The sequence below is a fragment of the Temnothorax nylanderi genome, unplaced genomic scaffold, assembly GCF_030848795.1.
Source record: "Temnothorax nylanderi isolate EJ_2023f unplaced genomic scaffold, tnyl_v1.0 TNYL_tig0492_pilon, whole genome shotgun sequence".
NCBI classification, from domain to species: domain Eukaryota; kingdom Metazoa; phylum Arthropoda; class Insecta; order Hymenoptera; family Formicidae; genus Temnothorax; species Temnothorax nylanderi.
Window position 1 is genome coordinate 114,276 of NW_027249554.1, and position 16,889 is coordinate 131,164.

The following is a 16,889-nucleotide window of genomic DNA, read 5'->3' on the forward strand; positions in this document are numbered from 1 at the left end:
TCGCGCGGTTTTACTTTCTAATGAAAAATTCCACGATGGCAATATTAAGATAATTAAAGAAATTTTGAACAACAACAGTTTTCCTAAACCAATCGTTAATAAACACATTGCCAAACGTCTAAACACTCTCAAAACACGTAACAACACACTTAATACTCCCACTGACAATAACACAACTTTTGATTTTAAAAACTGCATACCTTTACCCTATATAAAAACGTTGAGTGATAGCATTTGCCGTACTTTAAATGAACTCCACATCACTACCTTATACACGGTTTCTAAAAAACTTGATTGCTTAATAAGACGGGGCAAAGACAGAATTAACGACCTAAAACAAACTGACATAGTGTACAAAATTAACTGCAGGGATTGTAGGGCCACATATATAGGGCAGACTAAAAGGCATCTGTGTACGCGTCTCAGGGAACACCAGAGCGATATTAGAAAACACGCTAGCAATCTTTCTGTAGTGAGTGAACACCGAATATCCTATGGGCATGATTTTGACTGGGGAAAACCTGAAATATTACATAAGGAAGGACAGACCAGAAAGAGAGAAATAGCGGAGATGTTTTTTATTAAAAAATTTGACGACACCATCAATTTGCAAAAGGACACGGAGAATCTTAACGTTCTCTACGAACATATCATAAAAGAAATATAGCTGGTCTCTCCTCTCCGCTGCTTCCCTCTCTATGTTCTTGCCTTTTATTGTTTACGGCACCAGTCTGTTTATAATTGTCAGGTTCATCAGTCTAAATTGTACCACCGCACTGCTATGTCATGTTACAAACATTTCACGAAATATACCGTTTAACAAATTTGTTATTACTTAGATTCCGACGCACAAATATGTAAGTTTCTGTTTCGTATAATATTGATATAATTTTCACTTAATTGCAAATTAATTTTGTGTCGTTTAGCTTTTAGATTCGGTGTAGTTAGGGCATTATGCTTGACTAATCGACATTTGTGAGTTTTGTATACACGCTTGAAAAGGACCGGATCCTCGGTCGAAACGTAGCGTTTTTCGATTAATAAATTTGGCCAGTTGGGTCGATTACAACATCTTTAGTAATTTTTAATTATCTACTGGCGACTCAAACTTCTTGTTCTCTATTTAATTGAGTAATATATATCTCTTCTGGTTCGCACTGTTCGATTTCCTCTATGGTTACATGCGGTGTCGCTATCTCGACCGGGACGTCGGTCGTGTTTAAAATACTTGCCTTGCATAAGAAATTTTCAGGCTCCACCAAGCCATTTCCTATTATTACTCCTGGAATGATTTCTTCCACTTGTATTATACCTCTCTTACTTTTATCGGTAACAACCTGTATGATTGTTTCGCTACGAGGTTTTAGTATTAGTTTTTTGTAAGGGTACAGTTTCAGTATATTCTGTCCAATCTGCAACTGCTTATTTTTGTAATTGCAAGTGGCTTGTTGCTTCTTCAAGAAGTCTACTCCCAAGATTCCGTCATATTCTATCGGAAAATTATCGTTAACTACGTTTATAACGTGTCGGATTTGGTGATCCTTGAGTTTAATGGTTGCCTCGACCTTTCCAATAGTCTGTACCTGGTGTCCGGTCACTCCGGTGAGCGTTATTTCCTCTGTGTCAATTAGCATTTCTCCCTTTAGGTGCTTCACCTTAACTAGTGATATAGCAGCTCCGGTATCAAACAATAGATTCACCTTACCTTGTTTAGCTTCTTTCATTGGTAGGGTAACGAGATCTAACCCTGTATGCGATCGCTGCGTATCGTTTAAGTGTGAAACTTGGTATTCGATCGCTAGTCGTGGCTGTTTTGCTTCGTCTTCTTCGTCGCTATTTTGCGTAAAGTTAGAATTTTTCTTTTTTAGATCCATGGCTTTATAATTGCCTTTTTGTGGTCCTCTATATTGCTTGGCTTGATTTACCTGTTCCTTGCCAGGTCACCCATGTAATAACCAGCATGCCTCGCGTACGTGTCCTGCCTTTTTGCAATGTTTACAATATTTTTCAATTGTATTTACGCGGGAATATCTGTCTGGTTTTGGTAACGAAAATCGGTTCGCGTATCGGCTTGTCCTGCAATCGCGACCGTAATGTCCGTTCTTTCCGTACAATTCCATGGCTAACTTATCTGCTCTGAGTCCGAACGATCGCTTGTTTTTGTTTCAACGTGTTAAATTCTAACTGGAGATGCGTGGTGCTTTTTCTACTCAGATAAGAAATTTCTAGTTCTGTCTTTAATTGCTGGAAATCCTGAATTTCTCGCGTTTGGAAGTCTGTCATAGCTCTTCCTTTAAGTTTCGTGCATAAAACCGATTCTAATAATGTTCCTTCTTCTAGAGGGTTAATATTCTTTATCGCGTATGATAGTGCGCTTAAGAATTCTTGGAGTTTGCTTGAATTTCCGTCAAATTCGGGGATCATGTCTCGAGCTTCTTTTAATCTCAAGTACCCTATCGCATGTTCGGCTTGGTTTCGGATATCATTTGAAGTGCGCCCGTACGCAATATTGTGTCTATCGTACCCGTAATCGCGTCGGTTTTGCTCGTCGGCGAACGGGCTCGACGGTTGCCTCCTTTCGCGCAAGCTATCTATGTCTAATCTCAAACCGTGCATTATGTTCATCATATCGTGTACCATTGCTCTAACATCGTCAGGTTGTTGGGCTGGAGAGCTTACCGCATTTCCTCGTATTTGCTCGGTCGCGTTTATCCGGCTTGATTCGTCGCGTAAGCGGTCGATTTCTCTGTCGACTTCTTCGGCGGGAACGTTTCGCTGTTCATTTACTCTTAAGTGACTCATGCTCGTATAATATTCTTGGGGCTCAAAAATGCTTGAATCGTAAGATGTTAAAGAATATTCACGACGGTGTGATACTCTGCTGGGCGTGCTTATGTCAGATTCCGCGTCGGAGATTTGTTCCTCGTGACTCGCGGTTAATTCATCGGTTGTCTCGCCGAGAATTATTAATTCACGCTCGCTAGGTTCGGGCGAACTTTCGCTCGAATAGTAATTTTCTAAATTACGACGTACGTTTTCGCTTATGTCGGAGATCGCTTCGGTTACTACTATCGCGGGGTTTACACGGCTGTTGCGTATGGCTCGCTCTGCTGACTCGTTAAGTAGCCAAAACGCATTCGCAACGTTTTGTGCACTCGCACTTAGGCCTAACGACATTCATGCGGTTTTACAATATTTTTTTAGCGACTTACATTACGATGAGAATCTGCATCGCGTTTCGCTTGTTCGCGGAAAACAAAGTGTAACTAACCTCTTTGTTAATCAAGTGCTGACTTGATTGTTGTATATTTTTTCTACGGTTAACAGCGCAATCTCTCTCGTCACATTGATTTCAATCGGAGGTACAAAATACAGCGAACTTCAGTATCCAAATCCGTTCAAATCTGATCTTTGGGCGTCTTTTTGTGACCGACCGTCTTGCCTCAGTCCAACTCAGAGAATATACGTACTGAGAAACTTAAAATACAAGGACAAATATAAACATGTTAAAATAGCAAAACTTTTGATACAATAGTAGTATTTTGTATTACTGCGTCCATTGTTCTAAAAATTACTCACCATGAACGATCTCAAGTCAAACTACCAAACGCTTCGGCTCACACAACTCACAACTGCTCACAACGCCCTACGCTCGCTACGCTGCCAAAAGCCGGGTGCCGCTCGCGCTGAACGTAGTGAACGTTCGCTTCTGTGTCAGCAAAGCGCGTTGGCGGCACAACAGTCCAAAACACCGAGTCCAAAAAGATTTCGCAGGACAACGAAAAAAATTTGTGAAGGATTTCATAGAACTTTACTCGGATTTCAGTCGGATTTCAATGATTTCAATCGAATTTCAGAGGATTTCAGTCGGATTTCAGGGGATTTCAACCAGATGTTAAAGATTTCAGTCGAATTTCAAGGATTTCAGCAGGATTTCAAGGATTTCGTGGATTTCAGTCGGATTTCAGCCGGATTTCATGGTGGCCTGTACACCGAATTTCAATAGTTGTGAACCCCTCGCTTAGAACCTTTTGCGCATAGGCAGTCTGATGCAGTTTTAACACTCCAAGACTTCTGTCCCTCTCGATCTGGATACCTATAAAATATTCAGCTTTGTTATATCTTATTTCAAAGTTTGATTCTAGTTTTCTCAACAATCTTTTAGTTATTTCTTTGTCATTTGAGCAAATTAATCCGTCATCTACATACAGTACTAAAAGGATTATTATACGACCTTGACAGTAGCTAAATACGCACGGATCCTTTTAATTTTGTTGCAAACCTGCGGCTCGTAAGACTGCAGAAATATTGTCGTGCCACTGCTTAGACGCTTGCTTGAGCCCATAGAGACTCTTCATTAAGCGACACACTCGATCATCCTTCTCGAAGCCGTCCGGTTGCTCCATGTAGACTTCCTCCTTCAATTCACTGTTAAGGAAAGCAGTTATTACATCAAACTGAATTATGTCCAGATCGAAAGATGCAGCAAGTGACAGCACGAGTCGAATAGATTCATGGCTAGCAACTGGGGCATACGTAGCATTGTAGTCCAATCCGTATTTTTGTGCATAGCTCTTGACCACTAGACGAGCTTTGTATTTGTCAATGGAGCCGTCTGCCTTGTGCTTTTTCTTAAAGATCCAGCGATTTCCAATAACATTAGCATAGGCTGGTCTTGACACTAGGATTCAGGTGCCATTTTTCACTAATAAATCGAGCTCATCAACGATCACTCGTCTCCAATGATTAGCTTCAGAACTGTTCAGGGCCTCTTCCAACGTGGTTGGGTCCATTTCCGTGAGTAATACTTCTGCTGCAGTCGCCGTATCTTCTGATCTATCAGTACCGCGTCGCGCTGTTGTCGTAACGGGTAGGGATCCCTTTCGATTGGTTTCTTTGAATTTCTATTGCTCTGCTTCGATTCTATGCAGTGAGACTTTTTCTTGACGTCCAAGACATTCCCACTCTTGCTTCCACTGAAAACATCATCTTCATCGTCGCTAGTTTGATCGGATTGTTGAATGATGACTGACAGTCGATCGGGTTTTCTCTCATCGAAAATAAAGTCTCGCCTTACGTAGCATTTGTGTCTTATTGGATTATAAACCCGATAAGCCTTGCAGTTCTCAGCATATCCTACCATTAAATACTTATTCGAGTTCTCGTGCCATTTTGTCCTTGATTTCTTTGGAATATGTGCGTATGCCACGCTTCCGAACACTCGTAGATGCTTGACTGACGGCTTGGTGCCATGCCATCTTTGATAAGGCGTGTCTCCGTCCAACGGGTCCGTCGCAGTTATTTTTCAAATACACTGCAGTGTGAGTTGCCCATAGGGCCAATGGCAGTTTTCTGGCGTGAAGCATGGATTTCGCTGACTCAACTATAGTCCTGTTTTGTCTCTCGATGAATCCATTTTGCTCCGGTGCTCTCGGTGTGGTGGTCTCATGTTTAATCCCCTGTGACTGTAGGAAATTATTTACTTCTTGATTGCTGTTCGGGCGTCGATCTCGGCAAGATCGCCCTGACGCTGAGTTCCGCTCAGATTTAAGCGAGAAGCGTGTGTAACGCGAATCCGAAGATTCGCTGGAGGAATGGGAATAAGAGAGCACTCGCGAGACACAGTTTTTGTTCAACAATCAACTCTTTATTAATTACACGAGGGGGAACGACGAATCGTGCACCGCGAATGCGGAAATCTTCGTACCCGTCCTTTGGTAGCTGCCTATAGTCGCGAGCGGAAATCTTGCCCAAGCTTCTGGCTCGAAGCTTTTCGCGGGGCGGATATCTTGTTCACGGCGAGCGGAGATCTTGAGCACGCGAAGCAGAGGAACGGTAGCGAGCGGAGCACGATCGGCGGTTTGCGGACCCCTCGAACAATACTTAACTTCAGGGATAACAAATATAATATTTAAATTAAATATAATATTTCGATACGCGCATGTACTGGAGTACGATACGATCGAATAGCGATTCAGACGGTGCGAGGCGAAGGTAGCGAGAACTGAGGCGACTGACTTTCGACCAACGTTTCTGCGTGAGACTTCAACGCAGTTAGCTCGAGAATTTCGTTTTTCAGAAACGAACACGCAAAGAAAGCTGGATCGCTATTCGCTCGTTAGGGCAATGCACGTGTCGGAGCAGGCCGCTACGGTGCTCCGACGAATCGGGGAGCGCGACGCGTTTCATCGACGCGTGATCGTATCGATCGGCAGGGCCGGAGCGCGGGCGGAGCGGGGGCCGTATTGTCGTGTTTGGCACGGAGATCGCGGCCAAGTTCGACGGAACTCGAACAATTGCAGAATTCTAGACCACAGTCACTGCGTATCTTGCGAATGGTGTGTCCGTCAGCGCTTACATCAACGCAGAACTGCTTTAAGTGCTTCAGTACATCTGACTTTTCTTTAAGGAAATATACGAAACAATATCGTGAGTAATCGTCCTTCAATAACAGAAAATAATTAGCTCCACCCAGTGAGGGCCTGCTCATCTTACCACACAGGTCTATGTGAAAAACATTTCCTGGCTTAACAGCTCGCCTCGCTCCTGACCTTGGAAAATAGAGACGGTGCTGCTTACCTAGCACACACCCTTCGCAAAATGGTTCCTCAGTGATACTTCCCTCAACCTTAAGGGGATCTTATAGCGACGGCCGAACTTCCTTGACGTCGGTAACGTCAACTAAAGGCCAAACTCCGACGCGAAAGCGCCACCACCTAAGGGTCGGCAGGAGACCGAGGCAAACTCCGAATTGATATTGGAGACCTCGCGTGGTGAGTGGTGACAACGCGAAACTCCGGTTTCAGTGTTACCAACGTTGAAAAACTAATTTCAGGTTCTATGTAGTGGTGTATGTCCGTACACGTACACACACCACTGAATTGCTCACACGGACGCACGGTAGAGACATATGCTATAGACGCGGCAACGCCGTGCGGCGTGCGGCGTTGCCGCGTCTATGGATTCAATACGGCCTGAACCTGAAAAATGCTTTCTGGCCGTCCGTAGCAGAAGGCAGTAACGTATCAAGGCTAATAAGCACCCGCTTTTTATAAATTACATATATTCTTATGTACACATGTTCGTATATATATATAATATGTATCTAATTATTATGTGTATGTTTATAATTGTCTGATGACAAATAATAACAGTAGCATAATTGAGAATGTGAATTAGTATACATAGTATGTATTGACGCGGGTACTTATTAGACTTGGCAATTTACTGCATCTCTAATAATATGTTTTCTTGTAATGTAAATGAATGATGTAAAACTCTTTCGAAGGATCTATCCATTCTTGATGGGGTAGAATAATAACTACTATAACAAATGCAATAAATATTAAATTTATAGTATTGATTTATATAACTAATTTTATTCTGTCTTTATATAGAAAAATATACACTCAGTCTTAGCATCAGAGTAGAGGGTAACGCAGCTGATGAACAGTATAGATAACAAACTGAATAAAAATCTTAATTATTATAACATAATGATATTAATAAGATTTTTATTCAGTTTGTTATTATATCTATACTGTTCATCAGCTGCGTTACCCTCTACTCTGATGCTAAGACTGAGTGTATATTTTTCTATATAAAGACAGAATAAAATTAATTATATAAATCAATACTATAAATTTAATATTTATTGCATTTGTTATAGAAGTTATTATTTTACCCCATCAAGAATGGATAGATCCTTTGAAAGAGTTTACATAAAAAGCTCAGCGTTGGAAACCTCATATTATTCATAATTCTCCATTATTTGTTTAAATCTACGCAGGTTCCTTTTCAGTAAGATTGATAGTCTGAAGTAATAGGTGATGGCAAAAAATCTGAAATTATTGCACTATCATGCAGAAGCACTAAGAATTTAAATATATATTTTTATGCATATTAAAAGATATATTAGCAATCAGTCTAATTAGAAAAAAAAGATGTACCAGATAATATAAAAGAAATTGTATATAAAAAAATGGTTTCTAATATGTATTCAGAGAATGTTGATTTATCATATTATTCTTTCAAACTTGCTTTCCTCCTTTTGAAAATTTACACCAAGAGAAACTTTTGTAACATATTACTTTATATTGATTTTTTTTAACATCTTTATTTCTTAAAAAGGAAACGAAAACCGTAGAAGAAAATTATTAAACTTATTTTTATCGTGTTGAGAATTCATTCAATTTTATCGCTACGTGTCTCAACTTCTCTTGTTCAAAACAAAAAACTAATTTATAGCTTTTGATTTTATATATAATTGTTAAATTTCAGTTTTGTCAGATGCGATTTGTGCGAGCTTATTTCGTGGAGCAAATATTTTGTTGCGTTTTCGAGAAAGTGTTTATCCGATCATTAGCGAAGCGACGCGATGCATTTATATTTGATCACGAGGGACTATGCGCAAATTTTCGCATTGTTTGCGGATTTTATAACTTTATTGACGAATATAAGATCTAATATCTTTCGCATAATTGATTTACGATTACTCGCGTTTTATTGAGGCTCAGATGTACACCCGTCTGTATCACGTCAATAAAAATCTGGCAGCAAAATGTGTATGAATTCATTCGTTTAGCAAAGGATGCGCGTTGACCTTAGAAGCGCACGTTGGAATTTTATCCGGAGGGAAAAACCTTTGTCGCGTTTTTTTAATTTTTCTGATTCTCAAAATAAATTCTTCGTGTATATTTTTTCGCGCTCATAATATTATTTGATTTTTGCAGATTAATTTTCTTTTCATGCATGAAATATATTTTGGCAACTATGCCGTCTATAGGAAGAAATCTGTCGGACTGTGCTAACTCGGAACACGTGCGTTTCTGACGTTTAGATATTAGTAAAATTCGGTTAGAAAACAAAAAAATGACCTGTCTCGTTTCTTGATAGAAATTCGAGATGCTAAATACTAATTTATTGGGTGCGTTCGGGAAGACACTATTAGTGCTATTTGCTTATTTTATCCTTGTTTTACACCTGATGAACAATAAAGATAGAATGATGCAATAGCGCTAATAGCGCGCTTCCCGAACGCAGCCATTGTGTTATAAATTCGACGTTCGCTTTTCGCGTGAGACTGGCATCGGCTTCCTATGTCGCTAAACGGGCCTTTTTTAGTTGGATACGTTTTTTTCATTATAATATACAGAGGAGAAGAAGCTAGGGATAGTGGGATAGGTAGACATACATTTTGTACGACAATATCGGGGGTCTATCGTTAGTACGATTATTTTTTCTCTGGGCCCGGAGCCTCGTCCACGATGACAATATCGCGGACACGGGACGTCTCCAGAATCGTGCTCCGATTACTTTGTACTAAGAATAATTCTGCATAAATTTCTTTTGTGCCTTTATATCATATGTATTTTTCAAGCAAAGTTCATTTGCAGAATTTACGCGATGGAAGATATATGTATACATATATAAACACATGTGTGTGTGTGTGTGTGTGTGTGTGTGTGTGTGTGTGTGTATATACATCTTCCATCGCATAAATTCTGCAAATGCACTTTGCTTGAAAAATACATATGATATAAAGGCACAAAAAAAAAATTTATGCAGAATTATTCTTATTGTTAGTACAAAGTAATCGGAGCATGATCCTGGAGACGTCCCATGTCCGTGATATCGTCATCGTGGACGGGGCCTGGGGCCCACAGAAACAATAATAAAAATAATATATGTATGTGCGTATGCGTATGTATGTGCGATTGCGTATGCGTGTGCGTGTGTATGTATATCTATGTTCAATTGCATTACTGGTTTTATGTAATATTATTTACTTTCGACAGTAACAATAAAAAAAAATGTATTTCATTTATATATGTATTTTCGTTTATATTTCCCAACATTTTATCGAACGAAAAAATAAATAGAGTTTCTTGTCCTAAATAACATTACCGTTTTTCTTTCTTCAAATATACCCTAGAATCCTAACACCACACTTCTAAAAAATCCTGATTTTACCATACTAAGTGTACGCTACCCAGTGTACTAAGAGAGAGAGGGACAGGGATGGAGAGAGGGAGAGAGAGTAAAAGACAGAATAAAATTAGTTATATAAATCAATACTATAAATTTAATATTTATTGCATTTGTTCTACAAGTTATTATTTTACCCCGTCAAGAATGGATAGATCCTTTGAAAGAGTTTACATAAAAAGCTCGGCGTTGGAAACCTCATATTATTCATAATTTTCCATTATTTGTTTAAATCTACAGCTTCCTTTTCAGTAAGATTGATAGTCTGAAGTAATAGGTGATGGCAAAAAATCTGAAATTATTGCACTATCATGCAGAAGCACTAAAAATTTAAAAATATATTTTTATGCATATTAAAAGATATATTAGCAATCAGTCTAATTAGAAAAAAAGATGTACTAGATAATATACAAAAAATTGTATATAAAAAAATTGCATGCAAAACTATGAATATTATATATTGATGATCATTGATGTTATGTTACCTTGTGTTTAGTGAGATGGCTTTTTTTTTTTTTTTTTTTTTTAAAGCGGAGGAAACCTTCAAAAGGCACCCCGGTTTTTCGGGATAGTGTGAGATTCCTACTCACTAAAACCTCCACTGTGCATACGTTACCTGCTGCAATATAATGGCGTTGATTTAACGCTAGCCACGCCTCTTCGTTTAAAGTGATCCGCCCTTCAGACATGTCAAGTCTAATCTCTGTGTAACAATAAATAACTCTACGTACATAGATTAATATCAATATAATAAAAGAAATTATTTAAAAATATATTTTTATGCATATTAAAAGATATATCAGCAATCAGTCTAATTAGAAAAAAAGATGTACCAGATAATATAAAAAATATTGTATATAAAAAAATTGCATGCAAAACTATGAATATTATATATTGATGATCATTGATGTTATGTTACCTTGTGTTTAGTGAGATGGCTTTTTTTTTTTTTTTTTTTTTTAAAGCGGAGGAAACCTTCAAAAGGCACCCCGGTTTTTCGGGATAGTGTGAGATTCCTACTCACTAAAACCTCCACTGTGCATACGTTACCTGCTGCAATATAATGGCGTTGATTCAACGCTAGCCACGCCTCTTCGTTTAGTGATCCGCCCTTCAGACATGTCAAGTCTAATCTCTGTGTAACAATAAATAACTCTACGTACATAGATTAATATCAATATAATAAAAGAAATTATTTATTAAATCTGAAAGTAAAACAATGTTATATAATATTGTAATGTTAATTAGTAATAAACAACACGAATTAATAATTCGAGTGAATCGCAATTTAAACTGAGTTATGATCGCGTCGCAAAGTGACCTCAATTATATTATGGGAAGTATACTTTATAAAATATTTCTTGTTCTTTTACATGCAAGCTCATTAATATAATTTACTTTTTATCTATTATTATACATTTATTTTGAAAATAGTACATTGCAAAGCAAAACCTATCTGAGTTTAACACTTTGCGACACAATCACCTCAGTTCAAATTGCGATCTAATTTGCAATGCACATTTTTCAAAACTACAATGTATAAAATTATATTATTAATAATAATAAATAATAATAAATAATAATTATAATAATAATGTTGCCAACAAGAAACTTACGGTTACCAAGAACGAAAAAATGATTTTAGGATGGATTAATTCCACCAAAAAGTTCATTAGGGAACATCCAGAAATTCTCTTTACAAGAGCTGACAAAGGCAGTGTCACGGTGGCTTTGGACAAGGTCGAATATATTAGGAATATGGAGTTATCACTCTCGGATACTTCCTTTTACCAATTAATTGAGAAAGATCCGGTAAAAAAACTCTCGAGCGAGTTACGCTCCTTAATAACAAGGTGGAAGAAGAAGGGGTATATTGATCACTCCATGTACCAAAAACTTAATTGTACGGACGGCATCCTACCGAGAGCTTACGGATTGCCTAAGATACATAAGCCGGGCAATCCTCTTAGAATTATTGTATCATCCATTAATAGCCCTTTGTACATGCTTGCGTGCTGTCTACATGAAATTCTGTCGAAGGGCGTTTCGAAATCTCCTAGCCATATTAATAATAGCTACCATTTGGTTAATAAATTAAATGGTATGCCGTTCGACTCTAATCGTACTCTGATATCATTGGATGTCGTTTCACTTTTTACCAATGTTCCAACAGACTTGGTGGTGGACAGTGTAACAAATAGGTGGGATGAGATTTCGAAGCTCACAGACATTCCGCTTGACGAATTCACTATTGCAATCCGATTGGTTCTCAACTCGACATACTTCTCATTTAACAATAAATATTATAAGCAAATTTTTGGCAGCCCCATGGGGTCTCCACTATCGCCAATAGCGGCAGATATGGTTATGTGTGATCTGGAGCGGGTTGCAATATCACGGCTTAATTATGTTCCACAGTTTTATATTCGGTATGTCGATGACATTGCAATGGATGCTCCTTGTAATGAGATTGAGAATACACTGGAGACGTTCAATTCGTTACATGATCGGTTGCAATTTACGTGTGAAATCGGACGCGAGGGCAAACTCGATTTTTTGGATGTTACCATGGTAATAGAGGATGAGAGAATTATTTTCGACCATTTCCATAAACCGACTTACTCAGGCAGATATTTGAATTTTAATTCCAACCATCCTCTTTGTCACAAAAGAGGCGTAATATACGGGCTCATTGATAAGATCATCTCTCTTTCTCACCCGCAGTTTCACAAGGAAAATTTAAAAAACACAATTAACACATTACTTAAGAATGGATATCCGCTTGGTTTCATTTTTTCTACGATCAGAAGAAGAATTAAATTCCTAGCTCATAACACACAACCTAGCAGCCAATCTGCTAAGATTTCTAATTTTACTATTCCGTATGTTAAAACTATTTCAGATGGCTTTACGACGTTAGCCAAAAATATTAATTTTCGCCCTGCCTTTACGATTCCGTTTAAGTTGAACAGGTTTATCACAACGGGCAAGGACAAATTAGACATATCAGCACACTGCGGAATAGTTTATAAGATAAGTTGTGTGGATTGTGATGCCACTTATGTGGGGCAATCTAAAAGACAGCTCAAAACCAGAATTAAAGAGCATAAATCCGATATCTTAAAGAGAAGCGGATCTCCATCAGTTATTACCGAACATCGTTTAAAAACGGATCATAGATTAGATTGGGAAGGAGTGAGGATCTTAGACAGTGAGCCGATATATAATAAACGTCTCATCTCTGAAATGTTACATATAAAGAGACAGAGCGACGGTCTTAATAAGCACAGTGACACGGAGTTATTGCCAGAAGCCTATCTCCCGATCCTTAACACTCTCCCACCTTCCTGATTACCACGTGGGTCTCTTCTCCTTCCTCTCCCGTACTCTATCCCCTCCATAATTTCCCTCTGGATAGACCGCTGACGCTCGCATTTGACACCTGACCGACCACTGACGAATATGTGTCGTTCGAGAAGCGTTTCCGCGAGCGAAGGTAGCTAGTGCAGGTTGAGCTGTATAAGTTTACTGGTTCTTTTTAATTTAATACGAAATAAATTTCCACATAAGGGCATCCATTCTTGCCGTATTGTGAAGACGGTGTAGGGACGGATTCCTTCCCATCATGATTCTGCGAGGGCTCGAAGGATTACCAGACGCGATATATCGGCGAGCGGCAAACTGACTTTACGAAGGCTCGGAGTAATACCAGACGCGATATGTCTACGAGCTGCGATCTGACTGAGACGGTGTGCGTAGGATGTGAGCGTATGTAAGCGAATGCGTTTTAATCGTTGGAATGTAGCAGGCGATCTAATTTATAAGCGAATGATTCTTTATTGTATAAGGGGGTATATTATTTTAAATTAACGACTACACTGAAGAAGGCCACAGTTATGGCCGAAACGTTTGTTATTGTCAAGTCATTGTTATGATTTTAAATACATGTCAGCATTAACAACCTGCTAGTTCGCAAGCCCTTTTGTCTTGTTATTATAAATAATAATATTATTAGTAATTAATAATTAATATTTTAATATAAACAAATATTAATATTATTTCAAAAAAATTAAATATTGAGATTATAGAATGGGCCCCTCCAACGCCCATTCCCGTGAGAACGCAACCAATATCTTTCTTTCGTCTCTCCGATTTTTATTTGCAAATGATACATTTGTAAAATTCAGTAACGTTACAACAGACGCTTCTGGCATTAATTTTGTCAGTACCGTCGGAATAAACGAATCTGATTTTTATTATAATCAGTACCGTCCGAATAGACGCTTCTGACATTTATTTCTATTTTATTTTTGTATTTTTTGTATTGTTTTAATTTTATTTTTATTTTTATTTTTTTGCATTTTTTTATATTTTTTTGTTTTTTTTATTTTTATTTTTTTACCCAGGTATGTTTTCGATATTCAAATATTTTTCGAAATATTATTACAGTGTACGTAACTTTCTAAATAATATTAGATCGTATGTTTTCATCGTCTTGGGAAAGGCAACAGTTCATCTCCCTCTATAATTTTCATAAAGTGTTGTCTCATGCACTTTACGTCCTTGGAATATTTTTCATCACAAGGATTGCCTCCTAAGGCTACAGTTGTGACAAAAGCTGCGGCGTAAATTCCGCAACTTGTACCGTCTGGTTGTGCATCGACTTTCTCAAAAATAATATCACTTTGCCTTATTTTTGGATATCGACGCTTTATATATTCTTTTTCCTTGAGCACCAATCTGTCGTATGTACAGCCAGGTATACTGTCATATACAAACAGTTTGGTGCCATCACAAAATATACATCGCCAGTGTTGAATTCCCTCTTCAGAGTATAGATTTTTTCCTCCAATTATTTGTAAGCTTAAATCGCTCTTACTAGCGTCAATATAATCAGGCAATCCTTGATACTGTACACTTTGCGTTTCAAAGGGAGTATTTTTTCTCACAATGCGTAAAAATTCATCTATCGATTCGTCCGTTAGTTCGTCGAAAGACAAGACATTCTTTTCCACAATGGAAATAGGTATAATAACTTCATCTAAATTTAGTATTCGTCTTGCCTTATCCTCTTCGGTTATATCTTGCTTGTAGCTTGTACCAATATATGTACAATCATCATCCTGCTCCATATCTCGAGCAATCATAGCAGTGGTAATTGCTGTTTTCATCGGCGAAATGTCACATTTTAACGTTTCGTTATTTTCATTAATGACATTTTCGCTCTTTACTGCATTTTGCTCAATAGTTTTTCGACTACTTAATTTTTTACTTGCTTCCTGTGCTTCTATAATATAACTCGGATCCCTTATTGACATGTGCCTGTTATGGCGACTATCCAATATTTCCGGAAGCATGCATTCGTGATAGAAGCGTTTTAAGAAAGGCAGCATATTAGTTTCCCAAAAAGCATTGTCTCTATTTACATGCACTATTTTTATGCTTTTTGGTGTCCATACGGCAAAAATGCAATACTCTCGTTGCGTTATATTCAATTGACCTTGAATTTGATAAAAAAAGCGATGGTTTCGATTTATTTTATCTCCATCTTTTTTTATCAAAGATGCCTTTCAAGGTGGGTAATGTCTTTATGGCTTCTTCCACTGTTAAATGTTCAGCCGACATAGGACATTTAATCTCCACCAGACCATTTTCATCAATGAGTCCATCAGGAGAAGCACCCAAAAATGGATTTTCACAATCAATAAATAATCCGCAAGATTGTATATGTTTCTTGAGTTCTGCGGCTAACTCTTTCCTCGCAATCTCTTCTCGATCGCGACCGTATTGCATGGCTGCAGTATCAATGCACGGAGGAAACAAAATGTTTTTTACTGTTGTTGCGCAAGACGTTGTCGGTCTCATACGACATACGATTCCAAAATTGGATGCTGTCAACATTTCACGTCTCAGTGATAACCACAGCTCAGATTCACTTTGATCTATCGTATCGCGTTCAATCTGCTTCCAGTTTTTTCCATTTTCAGACAACTTCTCTAAATGATTTTGCCGAAGTTGTTGAAATACATGATTTGGAAGATCTGGTTTTTGCGATTGTGGGCCATAATGGCAATCTGTTCCAGATTCTCGCTTGAGTCTCTTATGCCTTCCATCTATTTGTCGAGATTCTCTGTTTCTCGCAACTTTTATTTGTCGTCGCGTCTCCAGTTTCTCGACAACAGGAGGAACTGTTTTACCCAAGCCTTCATGCAGTTCTGTAAGGACTTGCTGCGTATTGTATTGCAAAACTGCTCCCGCAATTCTAGCATTATAAGAGCCTCGTTTGCCAAAATGAATGCGCTTTCCGCCAATTTCTTTGCAGATTACCGAATTAAACAATTCTGCAGGATTATTCGTCATATTAAACAGCAAGCTCTCGGCATGAGCACTTAGATACATAAGAGCACTCTCCATTTTTTGGTAGAGACCGTGCAGTTTCAGTAACGGTACGAGGTTTTTCTTCGTTTCACGGTCATCTTCGCATTTACGACCGCGTTCTTTACACCGTTTATGCTCACCAAACATATGGCTAAGAATGTTCAATATATCTTTTCTTAATTCCATAGCCTTCAAATGATGAGGTTGGTTTTCTTCTCTTCGTAAAGAAGTTACTTCCATTACCTCTTTTCGTATTGGTAAAATGTTACTCTTTATAACATTTCTAAGTTGTACAAAACCACGCTTCTGTTGCGTTTTTGGTTGTGTTGTTTCAGCCACGGTTTGTAATTTTCTGCACAAATTACGAAGCAGATGATTGGTACATTCTATTTTTTTTACCGTTATCATCACTTCGCGATACGGATTATTGTGGAGTATAGATTGATACACATTGCTGTCGCCATCGGCGATAACTGTTTATATATCAATCCATGCATTTCGAGGCTACTGTTAAAACCTTCCGC

At 38.2% G+C, this 16,889-nt stretch overlaps 2 long non-coding RNA genes across 2 annotated transcripts; both read left to right on the top strand.

The window, feature by feature from the left end:
• The first annotated feature begins 295 nt into the window (after positions 1-295).
• On the top strand, positions 296-1,073 carry LOC139783357 (uncharacterized). Its single transcript, XR_011721232.1, has 2 exons — positions 296-857; positions 927-1,073. It is a non-coding gene; the product is annotated as an uncharacterized lncRNA (long non-coding RNA).
• Positions 1,074-13,430: 12,357 nt separating this feature from the next.
• Positions 13,431-15,325, top strand: LOC139783359 (uncharacterized). The gene is made up of 2 exons (XR_011721233.1): positions 13,431-13,483; positions 13,558-15,325. It is a non-coding gene; the product is annotated as an uncharacterized lncRNA (long non-coding RNA).
• The last annotated feature ends 1,564 nt before the right edge of the window (positions 15,326-16,889 follow it).